Source organism: Carcharodon carcharias, chromosome 1 (genome assembly GCF_017639515.1).
Source record: "Carcharodon carcharias isolate sCarCar2 chromosome 1, sCarCar2.pri, whole genome shotgun sequence".
Lineage (NCBI taxonomy): Eukaryota > Metazoa > Chordata > Chondrichthyes > Lamniformes > Lamnidae > Carcharodon > Carcharodon carcharias.
The window spans coordinates 248,920,259-248,944,224 of NC_054467.1; the positions used below are offsets into that span (position 1 = coordinate 248,920,259).

The window sequence follows — 23,966 nt, forward strand, 5'->3', positions numbered from 1 at the left end:
GCCTCACATCTCAGCCTCCTTCGGAGGTCCCCAGCATCACAGATGACAATCTTCAGCCAATTTGATTCACCCAATGTGATATCAAGAAACAACTGAAGGCACTGGATACTAGAAAGGCTATGGTAATAATACTGAAGACTTGTGCTCCAGAACTTGCCGCACCCCTAGCCAAGCTGTTCCAGTACAGCTACAACATTGGTATTTACCTGGCAATATGGAAAATTGCCCAGGTATGTCATGTCCACAAAAAGCAGGACTAATCCAACCCGACTAATTACCACCCCATCAATCTACTCGCGATCATCAGTAAAGTGATTGAAGGGGCCATCAAAGTGCTTTCATGTGACACTTGCTTAGCGATAACCTGCTCACTGACACCCAGTTTGGGTTCCACCAGGGCCACTCAGCTCCTGACCGCATGACAGCCTTGATTTAAACATAGACAAAAGAGCTGAATTCAAGAGGTCAGATAAGAGTGACTGCCCTTAACACCACTTGGCATTTGACCGAGTGTGGCATCAAGGAGCCTTAGCAAAACTGAAGTCATTGGGAATCAAGGGGAAAACTCCCCATTTGTTGAAGTCAAAACTGACACAAAGGAAGCTTGTTGTTGTTGTTAGAGGTCAATTATCCCAGTCCTAGGATATCAGTGTAGGAGTTCCTCAGCTAGTGTCCTAGACCTAACCATTTTCAGCTACTTCATCAATGACCTTCCTTCCATCATAATGTCAGAAGTTCGCTGATGATTGCACAATGTTCAGTACCATTCGTGGTGCCTCAGATACTGAAGCATTCTGTGTCCACATGCAGCAAGACCTGAACAATATTCAGTTATGGGCTAATAAGCGGAAAGTAACATTCAGCCACACAAGTGACAGGCAATGACCATCTCCAAGAAGGGAGAAGCTAACCATTGCCTTTGACATTCAATGGCGTTGCCATCACTGAATCCCCCACTATCAACATCCTGGGGGTTACCGTTGACCAGAAACTAAGCTCGACCAGCCATATAAATACTGTGGCAACAAGAGCAGGTCAGAGGCTAGAAATCCTGTGACCCGTAACTCACCTCCTGACTCCCCAAAGCCTGTCCACCATCTGAAATACTGTCCACTTGCCTGGATGAGTACAGCTCAAACAACAATCCAGGACAAAGCAGCTCACTTGATTGAAACCCTATTCACCAGCTTAAACATTCATTCTCTCCTCCACCGACGCACTGTAGCAGCAGTGTACCTTCTGAAAGATGCACTGCATCAAATTCTCAAGCCTACTTCAGCAGCACCTTCCAAACCCGTAACCTCTGCCACTTCTAAAGACAAAGGCAGCAGATGCATGGGAACATCACAACCTTCAAGTTTCCCTCCAAGCCAAATGCATCCTGATCTGGAACTATATCACCGTTCCTCCACTGCCACTGGATCAAAATCCTGGAACTCTCACTAACTGCACTCTGGACGTACCTACACCACATGGACTGCAGGGATTCAAGAATGTCACTCACACCACCTTCTCAAGGGCGATTAGGGAAGGTCTAGACATCCCATGAAAGAATAACTAAAAACAATATCTGGCACTGCATCCCAAATCCTAACCACTTGTTGCGTGAAAAAGAATTCTCATCGTGTCTCTAGTTTTTTTGCCAATCACCTTAAATTTGTGCTCTCTGGTTGGCAAGCCTTCAAGGATTGGAAATTATTTTTGTTTCTTTACTCTATCTAAACTATTCCTGATTTTATGCACCTTCTCATAGCCTTCTATGCCCTAAGGAGAACAACTCCAACTTCTCCAGTTTAGCCATGAAACTGTAATCCCTCATTCCCGGAACCATTCCATTCCCACTCGTGAAAGGATTGAGAACGAGAGAGCACAGATTGAGAGTCATTGGCAAAAGAAGCAAAAGCGATACGAGGAAAAAACTTTCTCACACAGTGAGTTGCTAGGGTCTGGAATTCACTGTCTGGGCGTGTGATGGAGGCAGTTTCAGTCCAGCCATTCAAGAGGGAATTAGATGATTATTTGAAAAGAAACAATCAGCAGGGTTACGGGTAGAAGGCAGGAGAATGGCACTAGGTGAAATACTCATTTGAAGAGCCAGTACGGAAATGTTGAGCTGAGTGACCTACTTCTGCACCATAACAATTTTGTGATTCTGTGATTCTAGTTAATCTCTTCTGTACCTCTCCAAAGCATTCTTATACTTTCTGATCTGTGATTCCTAGTCTAGGGCACTATACTCCAGCTGACAGTAAACTAATGTTTAATGTAATTTTGGCATGATTTCTTCACTCTTCCAACTTATGTGGGACTCAATTTCAACTCTGTGCAAGTGAGTGGATTTTGAATGCGTTAAAATGGGGCCTAATATCATGCCTGCAATTCGTAAAGCCCAGCATCCCATTTATTTTAATATTATTTTATTTACTTTGTTAACCAGTCCTGTTGCCTTCAAGATAAAAGCAATAAACTGAAGATGCTGGAAATCAAAAGCAAAAACAAAAATACCTGGAAAAACTCAGCAGGTCTGGCAGCATCTGTGGAGAGGAAAACAGTTAACGTTTCAAGTCCGCATGACTCTTCAACAGGACCTAGTTCTATTGAAGAGTCATGTGGACTCGAAACGTTAACTGTGCTCCCTTCCACAGATGCTGCCAGACCTGCTGAGTTTTTCCAGGTATTTTTGTTTCTGTTGCCTTCAAAGATTTGTATACAAACACCCTGAGGTCTCTGTCCTTGTACCCTCTTTAAAATTAGACCATTTAGCTTGTACTGTTGCTTCTTCCTACCAAGATTTATCACATCACTATTTCCTCATGAAGCCTATTACTGTCTTTTTTCTTGTTGTTCGTTCGTGGGGTGTGGTGTGGGTTAGGCAGCATTTATTGCCCATCCCTAATTGCCCTTGAAAAGGTGATAGTGAGCTGCCTGGTGTTGATACACCCACAGTACTGTTAGGTAGGGAGCTCCAGGATTTTGACCCAGTGTCTTCCTCCCTCTTTGCTATGCTTCCATGTTTTGTGTCCTCTACCTCCAAATCCAAGTCATTAATGTATTTCAAAAGCAGTGGGGTCCAAATACTGAACCTTGAGCAACTCCATTGTATCCCTCTCTTCAGTAGCAAAAGAGGTGCTCACCACAAATCTCTGCTTCCTGTTTCTTAGACTATTTATTTGCTGTTGCTTCCCTCTTGCCTCATGTGCTTCAACTATGCTAACAAGCCTGTTACATGGTACTTTGCCAAATGCCCTTTTGAAAGTTCATATATCCAACATCGACTGCTTTGTCCTCCTTCATCCTCTCCGTTACCTCATCCGAAACCCCAATCAAGTTAATCAAACACAATTTGCTGTTAAATCTGTACTGGAGTGGGGTGTTGTAATATGCCTTTAAGGGATAGCAGCACGCCATCACTTTAAGGGGAATGTGTCATGTAACACAGCCTCAGTTTCACTTCAGCCTGGAGCAGTACCCAGACACACAGCTCTGATGTGCTCAAGCTTCCTGTCTATGTACATCTGTTCACATGCTCAGAAATTAATAAATTAACCCACAATGTGTTTGCACAATCCCTTATGAGTGATTGGTGCCTTCATATCAATATAACACACACGACAGGGGAGTCAGGCTACCTCCCCGACTTTAGCCCGTCTTTCGCGGGGCATTTTGGCATAAGTGGCGTTGTGGAGGTTGGCCAGTTCACATCTCACCATGGCAGCAGAGGAATAGCAGATCAAATAAATGAAATGATTGGATGGCTGTGAAAATGCACCTCATTCACTGAATCTCCTCATTTGATTAGCTAATTGAATTTAAATTCTTTAGCTGCCTTGGTGGGAACTTAAACTTGTTCATCAAGTAACATAACCACTCGGCTGCCATATCCCAATTTTGCCTCTGCAGATAGGTGTCCATTTTGGTCACTAACTTCCCACTAACTTCATCTGATAACATTTCACTGTTAGAAGACCATTGCATTCCTTTTTATGATAGCTGCCGATCTATTTTTGTCTTGTCTCTTTGTCTGTCTTATTTCCTTTCTCACTTCTCCTCTGCACTTCCTTCATTCATTCTAATTCTCTGCCTGTAGCTGACATCGGTCATATGCCCTCTTTCCCTGTTTCGTCTCACTCCTTCATCATCCAAGGAGCTCTGGCTTTGGTTGGCCATCTCATCCTTAAAACCCACTCAATGCTCCATTTTCCTTCTGCTTGCCAGTCTTTCACTCCTAGTTAGCCGGGCCAGATCCCACCTCGGTTTGCTGATATTAGCTCTCGTCCCAGTTAAGTATGTTCCTTGTCTTTAAAACAGATAAACTAAACCCTACAAAGTTATGATCTCTATTCCTGAGATGTTTCCACAACAGGACATTCTCCACTTGACCCAGTTCATTCCCCGGGACTAGATCAGGTAATGCCCCGTCCTCATTGGGAAAGAAATATACTGATCAAGAAAGTACTCCTGAATATATGTCAGAGATTCCTCCCCTTCTCTGTCCTTAATGCAATCATTAGCCCATTCAGTATTGGGGTAGTCAAAGTGTCCCATTATCATGACTCTATAGTTCTTGCATGTCTCAGTAATTTCCTGAAATTTGTTTCTCCATCCTTCCCAGGAGTTGGTGGCATGTAAAATACATTAATCTTTCTTAACCTCAATGAAATAGATTATGTTTTTGACCTTTCAAGGACATCCTTTTCAACTGTAATATTTTTATTAGTCAAAACTGCTAATCCTTGTTTTTGCCTTTTTCTATCTTTCCTGAATACCTTGTATCCAGGGAAATTAAGCATCCAATCCTCCCTTCTTTGAGCCAGGTCTCAGTTGCATTAATATCCCAGGGACTATTAGTGCCTACTGCTCACCAACCTTATAAACCTCACCATAAATATACACACACGCACTCTAAACCTAACTTATACCTCTTTGTATTTTCTATAATCTCACCTAGATCTGTACTATTTTTAACTCTCTCTAGCTGTTCCAGTCTTTTGCCCACACTTTAGAAAGGTGCCAAGGACTTGGAAAGGGTGCAAGCCTTGGGGTGCAATAGAGATTTACCAGATTGATATCAGGGATGAGATGCCAGTTATGTAAAGTGAGGCTGGGATTGTTCCCCTTAGAACGGAAAGGATTAAAGGGAGATTTAAGAGAGGGGTTGAAAATGATACATTTTGATACAATGGACGGGGAGAAACTAGTTCCACTGGCAGGAGAATATGTAAGACGAAAAAGATTAGTGAAGACAAATATAGGTCCCTTACAGTCTGAAACAGGAGAATTTATTATAGAGAACAAGGATATGGCAGAGCAATTAAACAACTACTTTTGTCCTGTCTTCATGGAGGACGACACAAATAACTTTCCAGAAACACTAGGGAACCAAAAGTCTAATGAGAAGGAGGAATTGAAGGAAATTAGTATTCCAAAAAAACCATTGCTGGAGAAATTAATGGGACCGAAAGCCAATAAATCCCCAGGGCCTGATAACTTACATCCGAGTGTACTAAAGGAGGTGGCCATGGAAATAGTGGATGCATTAGTTGTCATCTTCCAAAATTCTGTCGATTCAGGAACAGTCCCAGCAGATTGGAGGGTGGCAAATGTAGCCCCACTGTTTAAAAAAGAAGGGAGGGAAGAAAATAGGGAATTACAGGCCAGTTAACCTGACATCAGTGGTAGGGAAAATGCTAGAGTCTATTATAAAGGATGTGATAACAGGACACTTGGAAAATATCAACGGGATTAGACAAAGTCAACATGGGTTTATGAAAGGGAAATCATGTTTGACAAGCCTACTGGAGTTTTTTGAGGATGTAACTAGCAGAATAGATAAGGGAGAACCAGTGGATGTGGTGCATTTGGATTTTCAGAAAGCTTTTGATAAAGTCCCACATAAGAGCTTAGTGTGCAAAAGTAGAGCACATGGGATTGGGGATAATATATTGGAATGGATTGAGAATTGGTTAGCAAACAGGAAACAGAGAGTAGAAATAAACAGATCTTTTTCAGAACAGCAGGCAGTAATTAGTGGGGTACTGCAGGGATCAGTGCTTGGGCCCCAGCTATTCCCAACATATATCAATGATTTGGATGAGGGAACCAAATGTAATATTTCCAAGTTTGCTGATGACACAAAGCTAAGTGGGAATGTGAGTGGTGAGAAGGATGTTAAGAGGCTTCAAGGCGATTTGGACAAGTTGAGTGAGAGGTCAAATATATGGCAGATGCAGTATAACGTGGACAACTGTGAATTTATCCACTTTGGTAGGAAAAACATAATGGCAGAGTATTATTTAAATGGTGATAGTTTGGGAAATGTTGATGTACAAAGGGACCTGGGTGTCCTTGTACACCAGTCACTGAAAGCAAGTATGTAGGTGCAGCAAGCAGTTAAGAAGGCAAATGGTATGCTGACCTTCATTGCAAGAGAACTTGAGTACAGGAGCAAGAATGTCTTAGACCATAAGACCACAAGATGTAGGAGCAGAAGTAGGACATTCGGTCCATCGAGTCTGCTCCGCCATTCAATGAGATCATGGCTGACCTGAAATTGCTCATTTCCACTTTCCTGCGTCTTCCCCATAACCCTTGACTCCCTCACGGATTAAAAATCTGTCTGCCTCAGCCTTGAATACACTTAACGACCCAGCTTCTACAGCCCACTGCGGTAAAGAATTCCACAGATTGGTTACCCTCTGAGAGAAGAAATTCCTCCTCATCTCTGTATTAGATGTGCACCCTCTTACTCTGAGATTATGCCCTCTGGTCCTAAACTCTCCCATGTGGGGAAACAACCTCTCAGCATCCAACCTGTCAAGATCCCTAAGAATCTTATATGTTTCAATAAGTTCGCCCTCATTTTTCTAAACTCCAATGAGTACAGGCCCAACCTACTCAACCTCTCCTCATAAGAAAATCCCTCCATACCTTGAATCAACTTTGTGAACCTTCTCTGGACTGCCTCCAATGCCAGTATATCTTTCCTTAGATAAGGGAGCCAAAACTGTTCACAGTATTCTTGGTGTGATCTAACTAGTGCCTTGTAGAGTTTTAGCAAGACTTCCCTATTTTTATACTCCATTCCCTTTGAAATAAAGGCCAACATTCCATTTGCCTTCCCTACTACCTGTTGAACTTGTATGTTAGCTTTTTGGGATTCATGCACAAGGACTCCCAAATCCCTCTGTGCTGCAGCTTTCTGCAGTCTTTCTCCATTTAAATAATATTCACCTCCTCTATTCTTTGTGCCAAAGTGCATAACCTCACATTTCCCCACATTATATTCCATCTGCCAAGTTTTTGCCCACTCACTTAACCTGTCTATATCCCTCTGCAGACTCTTTGTGTCATCCTCACTACTTGCCTTCCCACCTATTTTTGTATCATCCGCAAAACTTGGTGATAGTACATTCACTTCCCTCATCTAAGTCATTAATATATATTGTACATAATTGAGGCCCCAGCACCAATCCCTGTGGCATTCCACTAGTTATAGATTGCCATCCTGAAAATGCCCCCCTTATCCCAACTCTCTGGCTTCTATTAGTTAGTCAATCCTCTACACATGCTAATACACTACCCCAACACCATGGGCTCTTATCTTATTAAGCATCCTTATGTGTATCTTATCGAATGCCTTTTGGTAATCCAAACATATTACGTCTATTGGTTACCCTTTACCTATGCTGATTGTTATCTCCTCAAAGAATTCTAATAAATTTGTAAGCATGATTTCCCCTTCATGAAGCCATGCTGACTCTGCTTGATTAGATTATGTATTTCTAAATGCTCTGCTATTACATCCTTCATAATAGGCGCTAACATTTTCCAATGACAAGTGTTAAGCTAACTGGCTAATGATTGCCTGTTTTTGTCTCCTTCCCTTTTTGAATAAGGCTGATCAGCATTCCTCTGGGACTTTTCCAGAATCTAAGGATTCTTGGAAGATTACTGCCAGTGCATCCACTATCTCTGTCGCTACCTCCTTTAATATCCTAGTATGCAACCCATCAGGTCCAGGGGACTTATCAGCCTTTAGCACCAATAGTTTCCCTAGTAATTTTTCTTAGTGATAGTTATTGTATTTATTTCCTCCCCCCCACCCCTTTTGTGCCTTGATTATTTATTATTTTTGGAATGTTATTAGCATCTTCTACTGTGAAGACTGAAGCAAAGTGTTTATTCAACTCCTCTGCCATTTCCTGGTTCCCCATTATTATTTCCCCAGCCTCATTCTCCATGGGACCTATGTTCACTTTAGCCTCTCCCTTCCTTTTTATATATTTAAAGAAGCTCTTACTGTCCGTTTTTATATTACGTGCTAGTTTATCCTCAAAGTTTATTTTCTCCATCTTTATTATATTTTTGGTCATATTTGGTTGGCTTCTAAAATTTTCCCAATCCTCTGGTTTACCACTAATCTTTGCCACATTGTAAGTTTTTTCTTTCAATTTGATATTGTTGGTTTATCCCCTTCCTTGAATCCTTCTTCGTCATTGGGATATATTTTTGTTGAGAGTCATGAACTATTTTCTTAAATTTCTGCCATTGTTCATCATCCGTCTTTTCTGCTATACTCCTTTCCCAGTCCACTCCAGCCAACTCTGCCCTCATTCCATTGTAATTACCCTTATTTTAAGTTTAGCACAATTCTTTCTGACCCAAGTTTCTCACTCTCAAACTGAAAGCTAAATTCTACCGTATTATGGTCATTGTTTCCTAGGGGATCCTTTACTCTGAGATCATTTATTAAACCTGCCTCATTACACATTACAAGATCCAAAAGAAGGCTGATCCCTGGTTGGATTCACAACATATTGTTCTAAGACACTGCCCAGAATACACTCTATGAATTTTTGCTCATGTCTACCTCTGCCAATTTGATTTTTCGAATCTACATGAAGATTAACGTCACCTATGATTAATGTACTGCCTTTTTTACAAGCCCTCGTTATCTCATGATTTATTCTCTGTCCTACAGTATAGCTACTGTCAGGAAGCCTATAGACTACTCCTGCCAGTGTCTTCTTCCCCTTGTTATTTCTTAGCTTCACCTGTATGGATTCTACATCTTCCGATGCAAGATCCTTTCTTGCTATCGTACTTATTTCATCTCGTACCACCACCCTTTCCTTCCTGCCTGTCCTTTCGAAAAATCACATGCCCCTGAATATTTAGTTCCCAGCTTTGATCTCCTTGTAATCACGTCAGCGTAATGGCTATAAGATCATACCCATTAACATCTATTAGAGCGGGTAGTTCATGTATTTTTTCCAAATACTATGTGCATTCAAGTAAAGAGTCATAAATTTTTGCCTTTTTACCATTTTTTCCACCTTTGACCCTATTTGCTGCTGTTTTTTTTTATGTTTGTACACTCTCTGTCCCTTCCTGACACACTCTGGGTATTAATACCTAAATAGCTGCCCTGCAAGGCTGCCATATCCTTTTGCTTTGTAAGCCTATGTATCCCCTTTCCAGAACCCACCCCACACTGTCTATTTAGTTTAAAGCCCTCTCCACAGCCCTAGTTATTCAATTCGCCAGGACACTGGTCCCAGCACAGTTCAAGTGAAGTCCATCCCACTGGAACAGCTCCCTTCTACCCCAGTACTGGTGACAGTGCCCCATGAACTGAAACCCATTCCTCCCACTCCAATCTCTGAGCCACATATTTAACTCCTTGACTTTATTTACCCTATGCCAGTTTGTCCTTGGCTCAGGTAGTAATCCCGAGATTATTACCTTGGAGGCTCTGCTTTTAAATTTAGCTCCTTACTGTCCTTTCTAGTCCTATCAATGTCATTGGTACCAACGTGGTTGATGCCAACTGGATCCCTCCCCTCCCACTCTAAGTTCCTCTCCAATCCTGAGGAGGTTTCCTTAACCCTGGCACTGGGCAGGCAACACAGCCTTCAGGACTTACTATCGTGGCTGCAGAAAACTGTATCCTAATTATACTGCCCCCTACCAGTACTGCCTATTCCTATTTCCCCACCCCCACTTGAATGGCTTCCTGTGCCACGGTGCCGTGGTCAGTTCGCTCATCCTCCTTGCAGTCCCCGCTCTCGTCCACACAACTTACAAGAGCCTTTTAACTGTCGGTCAGCTGCAGGGGCTGAGGCTCCTCAAACGCCAACCCCTGGGTCCCCATACCTGTCTCACCTGCAGTTACACCCTCCTGTCCCTGATCACTGACCAAGTTTGAATTACCTAATCTGAGGGGTGTGACCCCCCTCCTGGAGCAAATTGTCTGGGTAACTTCCCCCCTCCCTGATGTGGCGCAATGTCTGCAGCTCAGACTACAGCTTCTTAACTTGGATCCGAAGTACCTCGAGCTGCAAACATACTGCAGCTATACGGGGCCTTGGTGAGACCATGCCTGGAGAATTGTGTGCAGTTTTGGTCTCCTTACCTGAGAAAGGATATATTTGCCATTGAGGGAGTGCAGCGAAGGTTCACCAGACTGATTGCTGGGACGGCAGAATTGTCGTATGAGGAGAGATTGGGGTGACTAGGCCTGGATTCACTGGAGTTTAGAAGCATGAGAGGAGATCTCATTGAAACGTATAAAATCCTGACAGGGATGCACAGACTGGATGCAGGGATGATGTTTCCTCTGGCTGGGGGTACCTAAAACAAGGAGTCACAATCTCAGGATACGGGGCAGACCATTTAGGACTGAGATGAGAACAAACCTCTTCACTCAGAGGGTGGTGATCCTGTGGAATTCTCTTTCACACAGGGCTGTGGAGGCCAAGTCACTGAATATATTTAAGAAGGAAATAGATTTCTAGACTCTAAGGGCATCAAGGGGTATGGGAGTATGGCGTTGAGATAGAGGATCATCCATGATCATATTGATTAGCGGAGCAGGCTCGAGGGGCCGAATGACTTGCTCCTGCTTCTATTTTCTATGCTTCTATGTTTCTAAGACGTGGATTTGAAACAATTGGCAAAAAGCCAGGAGGAGAGGAGAAGAATTTATTTTACTCAGCGAGTTGTTATGATTTGGAGGTCACTGTCTCAAAAGGTGGTAGAAACAGATTTAATAGTAACTTTCAAAAAGGAATTGGATATATACTCTAAAAGAATGTAGAGCTATGGAGAAAGTACAGAGGAGTAGAACAGCTTGCTCATCCTTTCTAAGAACCAATATGGATAAGAACGGTTGAATGGGCTCTTTTTGTGCCATACAAATCAATGATTCTTTGATCGTATGGTCAAGATAGAGATTGAGGTGAGAGAACAGAAATGAATGAAATGGTTGTTTGAATCTGTTAAATGTCAACAATTGTTTTTGACCCAGGGGCACCTGCTTGAGGGGAGCAGCCATTTTGGATTTAGTTTTATATAACCAGATATAATTGAATAAGTTAGGAAACACCTTGGAAAAGTGTCAGTACCATAATTGGTGGCAAATTCCACTTGGATAAAGAACATATAACACAGTCTCCTAAATTGAAGAAGATAATTTGGTGGAATGATAGCCATGAATGGAGCTGAGCTGGAATAAAGTTTGAAGAAGTAGTAGTGCCTTCTCAAAGCATAATATAGGGATTTCAAAATTAATTTATACAAGTGGGTGGGAATATAGGCCCTGCCTTTTTATTGGGGTTACTGCAGTTCTTAGTCCAGCCTTTCACAATCACAGGACGTCCCAAAACACTTTACAGCCAATGAAGTACTTTCAACGTGTATTCATTGTTGTAATGTCAGGTAACACAGCTGCCAATTTCGACACAGCAAGCTTGCGCAATGCAATAATGACCAGACGATCTGGTTTAGTGATACGTGCTGAGTGGTGAATACGTGGTGAATATTGAGAGCAGCACAGCTCAATAATACCATAAGACATAGGAGCAGAAGTTCAGTGAGATCATGGCTGATCTGATAATCCTCAATTCCACTTTCTTGCCTTTTCCCCTTTACCCTTGATTCCCTTACTGATTAAAAATCTGTCTATCTCAGCCTTGAATATACTTAATGACCCAGCCTCTACAGCCCTCTGCGGTAAAGAATTCCACAGATTCACTACCGTTTGAGAGAAGAAATTCCTCCTCATCTCTGTTTTAAATGGGTGACCCCTTACTCTGAGATTATGTCCTCTGGTCCTAGACACCCCCACAAAGGGAAAAACCTCTCAGCATTTACCCTGTCAAGCCCCCTAAGAATCTTATATGTTTCAATAAGGTCGCTGCTCATTCTTCTAAACTCCACTGAGTACAGGCTCAACCTACACAACCTCTCCTCATAAGAAAATCCCTCCATACCCGGGATCAACCTTGTGAACCTTCTCTAGACTGCCTCCAATGCCAGTATTTCTTTCCTTGGATAAGGGGACCAAAACTGCTCACAGTATTCTAGGTGTGGTCTAACTACTGTCTTGTATAATTTTAGCAAGACTTACTTATTTTTATACTCCATTCCCTTTGAAATAAAGGCTAACATTCCATTTGCCTTCCCTATTACCTATTGAACTTGTATGTTAGCTTTTTGTGATTCATGCACGAGTCCCGCAACCGCCCCCCCCATCCCCCCCGAGACTAAGTCTCCCAACCCCCCCTCCCCCCCACCCCACCGAGACTAAGTTGCCCAACACCCCCCTCCCACCCCCAACCTCCCGGAGACTAAGTCCCACCACCCCCCCCACCCCACCGAGACTGCTGCAGCTTTCTGCAGTCTTTCTCCAATTAAATAATATTCAGCTCCTCTATTCTTCCTCCCACAGTTCATAACCTCGCATTTGCCCATCTTATATTCCATCTGTCAAGTTTTTGCCCACTCACTTAACCAGTCCAAATCCCTCTGCAGACTCTTAATGTCATCCTCACCACTTGCCTTCCCACCTATTTTTGTGTCATCTGCAAACTTGGCGATAGTACATTGACTTCCCTCATCCAAATCATTAATATATATCGTAAATAATTGTGGCAACCAGAGGGGTCTCATTTTGACGCCACATATGATAGGCACCATAATATAAAAGCAAAAATGCGGATGCTGGGAATCTGAAATAAAAACAGAAAATGCTGGAAAATCTCAGCATGTCTGGCAGCATCTGTGAAGAGAGAAACAGAGTCCATATGACTCTTCAGAGCTAAAGAGAAGTGGGAATATGGTGGATTTTATACTGTTTAAAAGGGGGTGGTGCAGGTAGAATGAGATAGAAGGTCAGGGATAGGTGACAGCTCAGGTGAGATTGACAAAGATGTCATCGACACAAGACAAATGGAGTGTTGATGGTCTTGGTAAAGAGTAAAGAAGGTGCTGATAGCGGCATAAAGGTAAGATAGCAGAATGTGTTAATAGCAGAACAAGGGTCGGCACTCTGTGAAAGCACAACATAAAAACAAGTGACAGATGGCCTTGTGTGGGGAGGGGAGGTTTGGGGAAAAGGATAAAAAATGAACAAATAAATACAAGAATAAAATAAAAAACATGTAAATAAATAAATAAATAAGATTTAAAAAGGAGTCTAGAGGGAAGAGAAAGTTCCTGGTCTGAATTTGTTGAACTCGATGTTACGTCCGGAAGGCTGCAAAGTGCCTAATCGGAAGATGAGGTGCTGTTCCTCCAGCTTGCGTGGGCTTCACTGGAACATTGAAGCAGGGCAAGGATGGACATGTGGGCATGAGAGCAAGATGGTGTGTTAAAATGGCAAGCGACATGGAGGTCTGGGTCATGCTTGCGGACTGAGTCAAGTTGTTTTGCAAAGCGGTCATCCATTCTGCATTTGGCCTCTCCAATGTAGAAGGGAGGCGTTGGAGATGGTCCTTATGAAGGTGAGAGAGGGGTGAAAATTGGAAGCAAAATCGATAAATTTCTTGAGATCCAGATGAGAGCCTGAAGCAGCACTGACACCATCATCAATATACCAAAAAAGGAGCTGTGGAAGGAGGCCTGAGTAGGGCTGGAACAAGGAATGTTACAAATACCCCACAAAAAGGCAGGCACAACAGGGGTCCAGGCGGTTACCCGCAGCCACACCTTTCATTTGGAGGAAGCGAGACATGTTAAAGGAGAAATTGTTTAGTGAGAGAACAAGTTCAGCCAGATGGAGGAGAGTGGTGGTGGATGGGGATTGTTCGGACCTCTGTTCAAGGAAGAACTGGAGAGCCCTCAGACCATCCTGGTGGGGGAAGAAAGTGTAGAGGGATGGAGGGGTAGAGGGATTGGACATCCATGGCGAATAAGACGTAGCTAGGGCCAGGGAACTGGAAATTGTTGATATGATGTAGGGCATCAGAGGAATAATGAATATAGGTGGGAAGAGACTTGACAAGGGGAGGGAGAATGAAGTCAGTATAGGAAGGAATGAGTTCCATGGGGCAAGAAAAAGGTGACATGATGAGTCTACCAGGACAGTTCTTTTGTGGATTTTGGGGAGGAGGTAGAAGCAGGCTGTCCGGGGTTGGGATACTATGAGGTTGGAAGCTGTGGAAGAAAGATCACCAGAGAAGATGAAGTCAGTGATAGTCCTGGAAATAATGGCTTGATGTTCAGTGGTGGGGTCATGGCCCAGGGGGAGGTAGGAAGAAGTGCCACCCTTGTCAGCGGGTTTGATAACAACGTCAAGGTTGGATCTGAGAGAACGGAATGCAGCAAATTCAGAAGGAGACAGGTTAGAGTGGGCAAGAGGAGCAGAGAAACTAAGACAGCCGAAGTCACATCGACAGTTCTCAATAAAACGATCAAGAGGACATAAGAAGTTTCCAGGTAGATGGAGAATGCTGGAGGCGGGTGAAAGGATCTGTTGAACAAGGGGAAGACTTGTGCCCAAAGGAATGAGCATGGAAACGAAGGCAGCAGAAAAAGAGTTCAGCATTGTCCCGAACCCGAAATTCATTGAGGTGAGGGCGCAGGGGTGTGAAACTGAATACAGAACCTTCAGCATCAGCGACAGGGAGGTCAGAGGCGCTGGTGAATACATGGTAAGGGCTGGGATTAGAAGAAGGGATGGGGTCAGAGGGACGGGAAGGGTTGGAGGGTCTCGGATGGGCGCTGGTGTGCATTATGATAGGCAGGCTCTCTGACTGTACAGCAGCCCTACACTGTGAGTCTCCACCTAGTTCATGTACTCAAATCTTATACAATGAACACATGATCTACTGACTCAGAGGTGAAAGTGCCAAAGAACTCAAGGCTGACACTAACAAATGAAGAGGGTGTCACATTAATTACCTATAGATGTAAAGTCGTCAGGATAAGACAGAAAGGCTTTATATGGGAGAGATTATGCTTTTTTTTATTCATTCACGGGATGTAGGATCGCTGGTTAAGCCAGCATTTATTACCCATCCCTAATTGCCCTTGAGAAGGTGGTGGTGAGCTGCCTTCTTGAACTGCTGCAGTCCCTGTGGCGTAGGTACATCCATAGTGCTGTTAGGAAGGGAGTTCCACGAATGTGACCCAGCGACAGTGAAGGAAGGGCGATATATTTCCAAGTCAGGATGGTGAGTGGCTTGGAGGGAACTTTCAATTGGTGGTGTCCCATTGTGTTTGCTGTCCTTGTCCTTCTAGAAAGCAGTGGTCATGGGTTTGGAAGGTGCTGCCTAAGGAGCATTGGTGAGTTCCTGCAGTGCACCTTGTAGATGGTACACATGCTGCCACTGTGCATCGGTGGTGGAGGGAGTGGATGTTTGTGGATGTGGTGCCAATCAAGCGGGCTGCTTTGTTCTGGATAGTGTCGAGCTTCTTGAGTGCTTTTGGAGCTATGCTCATACAGGCAAGTGGAGGGTATTCCATCACACTCCTGACTTGTGCCTTGTAGATGGTGGACAGGCTTTAGGGAGTCAGGAGGTGAGTTACTCATCACAGGATTCTTAGCCTCTCTAACCACAGTATTTATATGGCTAGTCCAGTTCAGTTTCTGGTCAATGGTAACCCCCAGGATGTTGGTAGTGAGGGATTCAGCATTGGTAATGCCATTGAACGTCAAGGGGCGCTAGGTAAATTCTTTATTGTTGGAGATGATCATTGCCTGGCACTTGTGTGGTGCGAATGTCACTTGCCACATGTTAGCCCACAACTGGATATTGTCTAAGTCTTGCTGCATTTGGACATGGACTGCTTCAGTATCTGAGGAATTATGAATGGTGCTGAACATTGTACAATCATCAGTGAACATCCCCACTTCTGATCTTATATTGGGAGGAAGATTATTGATGAAGCAGCTGAAGATGGTTGGTCCTAGGACACTACCCTGAGGAACTCCTGCAGTGATGTCCTGGAACTTGACCTTCAACAACTACAACCATCTTCCTTTGTGCTATGTACAACTCTAACCAGTAGAGAGTTTTCCCCCTGATTCCCACTGACTCCAGTGTTGCTAGGGCTCCTTGATGCCAGACTCAGACAAATGCTGCCTTATTATCAAAGGCAGTCACTCTCACCTTACCTCGGGAGTTCAGCTCTTTTGTCCACATTTGAACCAAGGCTGTAATGAGGTCAGAAGCAGAGTGACCCTGGCGGAACCCAAACTGAGCGTCTGTGAGCAGGTTATTGCTAAGCAAGCACTGCTTGATAACACTGTGTTGACGACCCCTTACATTACTGATGATTGAGAGTAGACTGATGGTCAGTAATTGGCCGGATTGGATTTGTCCTGCTTTTTGTGTCCAGGACACATCTGGGCAATTTTCCACATAGCCAGGTATATGCCAGTCATGTAGCTGTACTGGAACAGCTTGGCTAGACCAGATAAGGACGACAGATTTCCTTCCCTAAGGGATGGGTTTTTACAACAATCAACAATGGTTTCATTGTCATTATCATTAGACTTTTAATTCCAGATTTTTATTGGATTCAAATTCTCCCATCTGCCATGGTGGGATACAAATGCAGGTCCCCGGAGCATTACCCTGGGGTCTCTGGTTTATTAGTCCATTGACAATACCATTACACCACCGCCTCCTCTTGACAAACCTATTCAGAACACTTTAAGTAAAATATCCATCATCCCCAAGTCTATTGATGCAGTGGGCAGAAGTTTTGTTTAGGGATCCTGACGCCAGTTCAAACGTGAGTCCCCACCCCACACTGCGTCAGAAGTTGTCACCTAACAAGACTTTCCAAGGAATGGCCAATAATGGCTAGAGTGCACTCTCGCCCTCCAGTTAGGGATGACGGATGGACTCCCGACATTGGAGGGCCAATAGGAGGCATCCAGCACCGAGAGAGTGGCAGCTGGCTGAGGTAGGTAAGGGAGAGATATAGGGCACCTCAAGATGGAGGCGTCCTCTCAATATTATTAAAAGTTTTGAAAATAAGGAAGGCCACACCCACCAGGCCCCCATTGTGGAGTGGGGGGGGAGCCCCTCTACAGGGCAGACTGCACCAACAGCAGCAGTGGTACGGGCAGGGAGCTTTATATTATTCTGGAGCATTGCACCACCTCTAACACCATCCCCCAGGTCCGCTGTCAGGAGGCCACTTCTGAGTGTCCTTAATAGGCTGCCTAATTGCTTCAATCAGCTGCCCGCAGGTTGCGAGTGGGTATTGCCCCTCTGAGCTGGACTCCTTGCAAAGTGCCGGGAGACCTGCCATTCTCTCGCGGCAAATTTTCTGCCTAACCGCTTCCAGTTCTGCCTCTGCAGCCATTAAAGAAATCTGGCCCTATATCTCACAGGAAGTTAATGGACAAAGCAGAACTGCATGAAATTGGTGAGCAGTTATTGAAGTGGATTAGTAACTGGTTGGATGAACAGAGTGTAGGGACAGGCGGAGGCCATCAGCTACTTCAGTAGATTCTGCCACTCGTTTGGATCACGGCGAATCTGTATCTTAACTCCACCTACCTGCCTGGGTTCAGTAGCCCTTAATATCCTTTCCTCATGAAAATCCATCAGGCTCAGTTTTGAAATTTGAGGGGAGAAGGTTCCAGATTGCCACTCCCCTTTGCGTGAAGAAGCATTTTCTGATACCACCCCTGAGTAGCCTAGCTCTAATTTTAAAGTTATTGGCTGTTGTTCTGCCCTCGTTCATCAAGAGGAAATAGTTTCTGCCCTGTCAACTCCATTGATCATCAAAGACACTCCAATTTGAATTAATCTTAATCATCATATACACAAGGGAATACAAACCTAGTCCATGCAATCTGTCCTTATAATGTAATCTATTTTTTTTGCCTCATTATCATTGTGGTGAATCTGTGTTGTACCCGCTCTGTGGCCAATGTTTCCTCCCTGATGTACAATAATTCAGATGGGGCTTCATTAAGGGAGGTGGTGACATAGTTGTAACATATCCTCACCCTTTGTATCCCATTATCTCTGAGATATAACATTCCATTAGACTTTTTAATTAGTTTTTTTGTACCTGTACGCTTGCTTTGAGTGATTTCTGTACCTGGACCTCTAACCCCCATTGCTCATCCACAGTTGCTCATTTCTTGCTATTTAGAAAATACTCTGATCTATCTATCTCTCTGTCATGCTACACTTGCCCACATTGAACTCTAATTATCACAGTTTTGCTCAGTTGCTTAATATACACCCCTTAGCTACTTTCTGCTCCCATCTTTAGTATTTACTGTACCACTTAACTTGGCGCCATCAGCAAGCTAAGGCATGTTGGCTCCAATTCCATGTGCTCTCATTTTTGTTAACAGTCTCGTATGTGCAACCTTGTCGATTTTTAAAAATTCTTTTGTGGGATGTGGGTGTCATGGGCAAGGCCTGCATTTGTTGCCCATCCCTAATTGCCCTTGAACTTAGTGGCTTGCTAGGCCATTTCAGAGGGCAGTCAAGAGTCAGCCATGTTGCTGTGGGTCTGGAGTCACATGTAGGCCAGACCAGGTTAGGACAGCAGATTTCCTTCCCAAAAGGGCATTAGTGAACCAGATGGTTCAACAATCAATGATAGCTTCATGCTCACCATAATTGAGACGAGCTTTTAATTCCAGATTTATTAATTGATTACATTTAAATGCCACCAGCTGTCATGGCATACACCTGGGCCACTGGATTACTAGTCCAGTGACAATGCACTACGCCACCATCTTCCCTAATGCCTTCTGGAAGTCCGTATAAATAAGATCAGTGGACACTCCCTTATCTATCACTTTAGCTGCCTGCTCAATAAATTCAACTAGGTTAGTTTGAAAAGACTTACCCTTTACAAATGTAACCTGAGAAGGTAAGAGTGTGATACTGCAAGGAGCTGACTAGGAGTGGTAGGAAGTTTCAAATGAGTTGTCCCAAGGATCAGAGCCTGGACGTTTGCTGTTCACATTGTATCGTGACTGATTTGGCAATGGGGATTGTGAGGAAACTGTCCAAATCTGGCAAAGGCTTTTAAAGTGGGGGACTCCAATCAGCAGTGATTGTGATACTGGATTCGTCTTCTTTCGCTGAATAAATTCATTTGTCTGTTAAAGGCTAAAACAAAAGGCTCCATTTTACCCTGAACACACAGTGGGAGTCTTGATCGATGTCCCTTTTGCCCTTGGCCTGATCTTACTTGCCAATTAATTCTCTTTTCCTTCATCATCTCCTCTGTCATCATGCCCCTGCCTTCACCTTCTCCTGTAGCAACACTGGCTTCCTTGTTTTTCCCTACTCTCACCTTCTGAGGAGGCCTTGTGGCACAGTGGGCAACATCCCTGCCTCTGAGCCAGAAGCTCCAGGTTTGGCTCCCACTCCAGGACTCGATGGTCTATGATGGTGAGTTCATAACGCAGCCAAACAGCTTGGGTATCAACTTGCAAATCCTTCTAACATGCGCCAATGGCAGGTGGTAAGAGCGGGAGAGATTCCTGGTCAGCCATGTGATGGAAACAATATTGGAGCCTCTATCATCACTATTCATAGCTCCATGCTACAATGTGCATGTAAAAGTGCAAGTTGCCACACCAACTCGGACTCCCTGAGTTATTTGTGACAGACTGCCATCTTCTTCTACCATCTTTGGCCACTTCTTCACATACTCTAGAATGATTTTTGGATAAGAAGGCTGTCCTATGATAGATAGAATTGGCCTATGTTGTCTGGGATTTATAAGAATGAGAGGTTATCTCATTAAAGGGGAGGCGGTGACATAGTGGTATTATCACTGGACTTGTGTTCCGGGGCCCAGGGTAATGCTCTGAGATGGTAGATGGTGAAATTTGAATCCAATAAAAATGTGGAATTAAAATTCTGACGATGACCACAAAAATCCATCTGGTTCATTAAGTATCCTTTAGGGAAGTAAATCTGCTCTCCTTACCTGGCCTGGCCTACATGTGACTACAGACCCACAACAATGTGGCTGACGCTTAAAAATGCTGTCTGAGCAAGGGCAATTAGGGATGGGCATTCAATGCCAGCCTAGCCAGCAACACCCACATCCCATGAACAAATTTTAAAAAGCATACAACACTCTGAGAGGGCTTGACAGGCCAAATGCTGAGAGGCAGTTTCCACTGGCTATAGTATAGAACCAGGGGCCATAGTCTCATGCCAATCATTTAGGAGAGAGGTAAGAAATAACTTCACTCATAGGACATGATTTTATGTTGCGCCAGAGTTCCCGACCTTCCCAATGAGAAAGTTAGTGGTGAGCCCACCCCCAATCTGGTGGGATGCTTTGCAATCGTTTAAAGCTCAGTCGGACAGTAATTGGTTCAGGGTGAGACTTGCGCTCCCATCTGGGAGGAAGCCCCACCTCTGAGTGCTGCCGGCTAGTCAAATGGCTGGCAGTTTTCTGGTCCCAGCAGTGCCAATGGGAGCAGTGGCCACTGCTGGGACTGCATCCAGCCACCAACAGCGATTGTCAATGGAGTTGCATGGGGAGGTAAGTTGGGGAGGTTCTCAGCAAGGCCAAGCTAAGAGATCCCAGTGAGGGGGCTGTGAAGGGCGGTAGGAGCCAGGGTACGCAGGCCAAGGGTTGGAAGGGGAAAGCTGGATTGGGGGGAAAGACCAGGATGGGGCCAGGGTGACCGTAAAGGAGGTATCAACCCCTTTCCTGCCAATTGCCCCAGGAGTGAGATCTAGTGGCCTTCAAACTTGATGATAGCCTCTGCCCACAACAGGAAAAATGGCACCACTTATGGTCCTCAGTTGGCCCAAGGACGGATTGGGCCACCCGATATCTCCCCTTTGCCATGTGTAAAATTACAGTGGAGTTGAGGTGGGGGTGGGGGGGGTGAGGGAGGGAGGTGGCAGGTAGACACAGGTAGGCACCCATGGCATTACGCCCAATTCTATGCACCCCCACCCAGCTGTCAACCGGCCCTTGGGGAAAGATTAAAATCCTGTCATTCGGTTGTATATCTTTAGAATTCTTTACCAAGGAGGACTGCGAATGCTCAGTCTTCAAGCATGTCCAAAACTGAGATTGGTAGATTTTTGGGCATTAAGGGAATCAAGGGATATGGGGATTTGATGGAAAAGTTGAGGTAGAAAATTTGTTCCAATCCTATTGAATGGTGAAGCAGGCTCAAGGGGCCATATGGCCAAACTCCTGCTCCCAATTTTTATGTTCTTAACTTGCTCAAATGGAATTCTCCTTTTTTGGCACCTCCACCTTGCCAACTTCCTGGCAGCGGATAAGACTCTCTCCAACTAGTTGTTGGAGCTGTACTTGTTTCAAATCTAGGTCCCGAAGGTGAAACAGCAACGTGCTAAGACACCTCCTTCCTTCCTGGCAATTTTGAAGAATAAAGTTGTGAGTCTGAACTGCGGTGAAAATCACTATTTATTTTGTTTAAGCCACAACAACAACTTACATTTATATAGCATCTTTAATGTAATAAAACGTTCCAAGAGTCTTCACAGGAGCCTAACCTGACAAAAATAAATTGACACCAATTCAAGGAAAGGGACATTAAGAAAAGTGCAAAAAGCCTGGTCAAAGAAGTAGATCTTAAGGAGCGTCTTAAAGGAGGGAAACGCATGACATTAAGAAACTACAATACTCACAATCATTTTAAGCATAGTTGCAGTTCGGGAACCACAGTCCCCAGTGGGCCTCAGGATTTCTCCTCATGCGCTGGCTGGGAAATGGACGCACATGTGCAGTTCGTCCATTTTCATGTCTTTAGGCCAGGAACTAGCCCTGCGCGCCTGCAGCAGAAAGGGAAGCGGAGAAGTGAAACAGCGCAAAGCTGCAGGTCAGGTGACCGGAACTGGAGCACCATTGTACTGAAGGCACTGCAGGGAGCAGGACATGGGGAACGGGACAGGGGGAAGGTCCCAAATCAAGAAGCGGGTCCCAAATCAGGAAGTCGGACAGACAGAGGTCCCAGGAGGAAGTCCCAGGCAGTGACAAAGATAAGGATCAGGGGGAGATCCCATTGAGTCAAGGTAAAGGACAGGGGTAGAGAAAAAGCTCCAAGTTAAAGAAAGAGCCGTGGGGAGCAAACTTGGAGTGAAGCGGTCTTGAAGGAAGCCTTGAAGCTCCGGGGAGGCAGCCGAAGGTTGGTGACTCCTCACTGCGGGCCTTTTGGAGCAGTGATGTTCTTCTTGGCATGGCGGAAGATCTGAAAGTGTGCTTGGGAGGTGAAGCCTGAGTGTACGCAGAGATGCAGGGGAAAGGAATCTCGGAAGATGAGATTGAAATCTGGGAGGTGGATTCTTGTTGAAGCTGTCCACGTGGAAGCGAGGTTTGGAGAGAACTCCAAGGCGAGATCTTCAAATGTGGAGATTGGAAACCTTTGTGAGAAAGGCAGAGTTTCAGTGAGACTGGTTGGCTCTTGGTGTGACTAGCGTCTGGGTGGGTTGTTGAGAAATCCATAGAATCTGCTTTGGGCGCATCTGTCATTTACTTTGGAGTGCGGTGTGTGTGACCACAGTTCACAAGCTGGTTAACATGTACTGCCTACTTACTCTGAATATTAGAGTATAAGATAGATATGGTAAACTGATAAATTTTGCTGAATTTGTATGTGCCTGTAGAGATATAGCTGGGGTAAAGGAATGATGTGATTTGAATCATATTCTAGTGCTTATATTGAGATCTTTCGAATCTTTTTTGTCTGGTGTAATATAATTCAATTATCTTGTTTTAATAAATATTTTATTTGTTGTGTTGAAAGTTCATCTGCAGACTCCAGTGAATTTGTTCAGTAACTTTCCTCCACTGTTTCTAAAAAAAAAATGAGGGTCTATCAAGCCAGGTTTCACTCTGGGATCTGACTTGTCCAGTATTAACATCAGCTGGGCTCATAACAGTTAGAGAGCTGAAAAAGGTTAGGATTGGAATTAGAGAGTTTAAGGCTCAGATAGCTAACAGGCTCAGTGGTGAAAATAAAGGAAGTTTTTGACAGAGCCTGACGAGTTTGGCTTAGACCTTTCCTAGTATTTAAGCCTCCAAATGTAGACCCAAACTTCCATTTGAAACCTCGTGAATCAACACTTGGAGGATTGCAATATTTAAATTCAAGCTGTCACATATCCAATTATACTGAAGCTTCATTAAATTATTCAGCAGGCGCAGAAGTTATTTCAAAAAGTACTCTATTTCTTTCTTCCCATGAGCCAAGACTCCTAAGTCAAACCAAGGACATGTTAAGGTGCAGTGATATACACCCAACTAAATAAACTTTATCCTTCTGACTGATTGAGAACTCTATATAGCTGACTGCCAGCAGACACTTAGATTAATGATGTAAAGGTTAATTAACGCGACTATCTAATGTCCATCGGTCACTGTGCTTCTCAGGAAAAGCAGAGATAGGTGATTTAAACTATGTATTTTTAAAATGAAATGAATTGGATTGAATTGAGTGCATGCTTAAGTGAGCACTTCCACTAACGAACTAAAGTGGAAAACTCAATCCTAAATCAGCCTGAACTCCTGTGAAAGTATTTTGCAGGTTCTTACAGGGTCGGGCAATATCCAATTTACAGAAGTCAAAGCATTAAGAAATAATCCAAAAGTGCTAATAGCAGTAGTGTGGGTTCTGCTGTCCTCTTTCCACAACTTGGTGTATTTAAATTGATCTGGACTGCAGCAGGTGGCACTTTGAGGACAAAAGGCTTTCA

General features: G+C 44.1%; 1 protein-coding gene across 1 annotated transcript in view; it reads left to right on the plus strand.

The window, feature by feature from the left end:
• The window catches only part of LOC121278030 (dedicator of cytokinesis protein 2-like), a 1,199,266-nt gene that overhangs the window by 68,859 nt on the left and 1,106,441 nt on the right, over positions 1 to 23,966 (plus strand). The gene's annotated exons all lie outside the window — the stretch shown is intronic.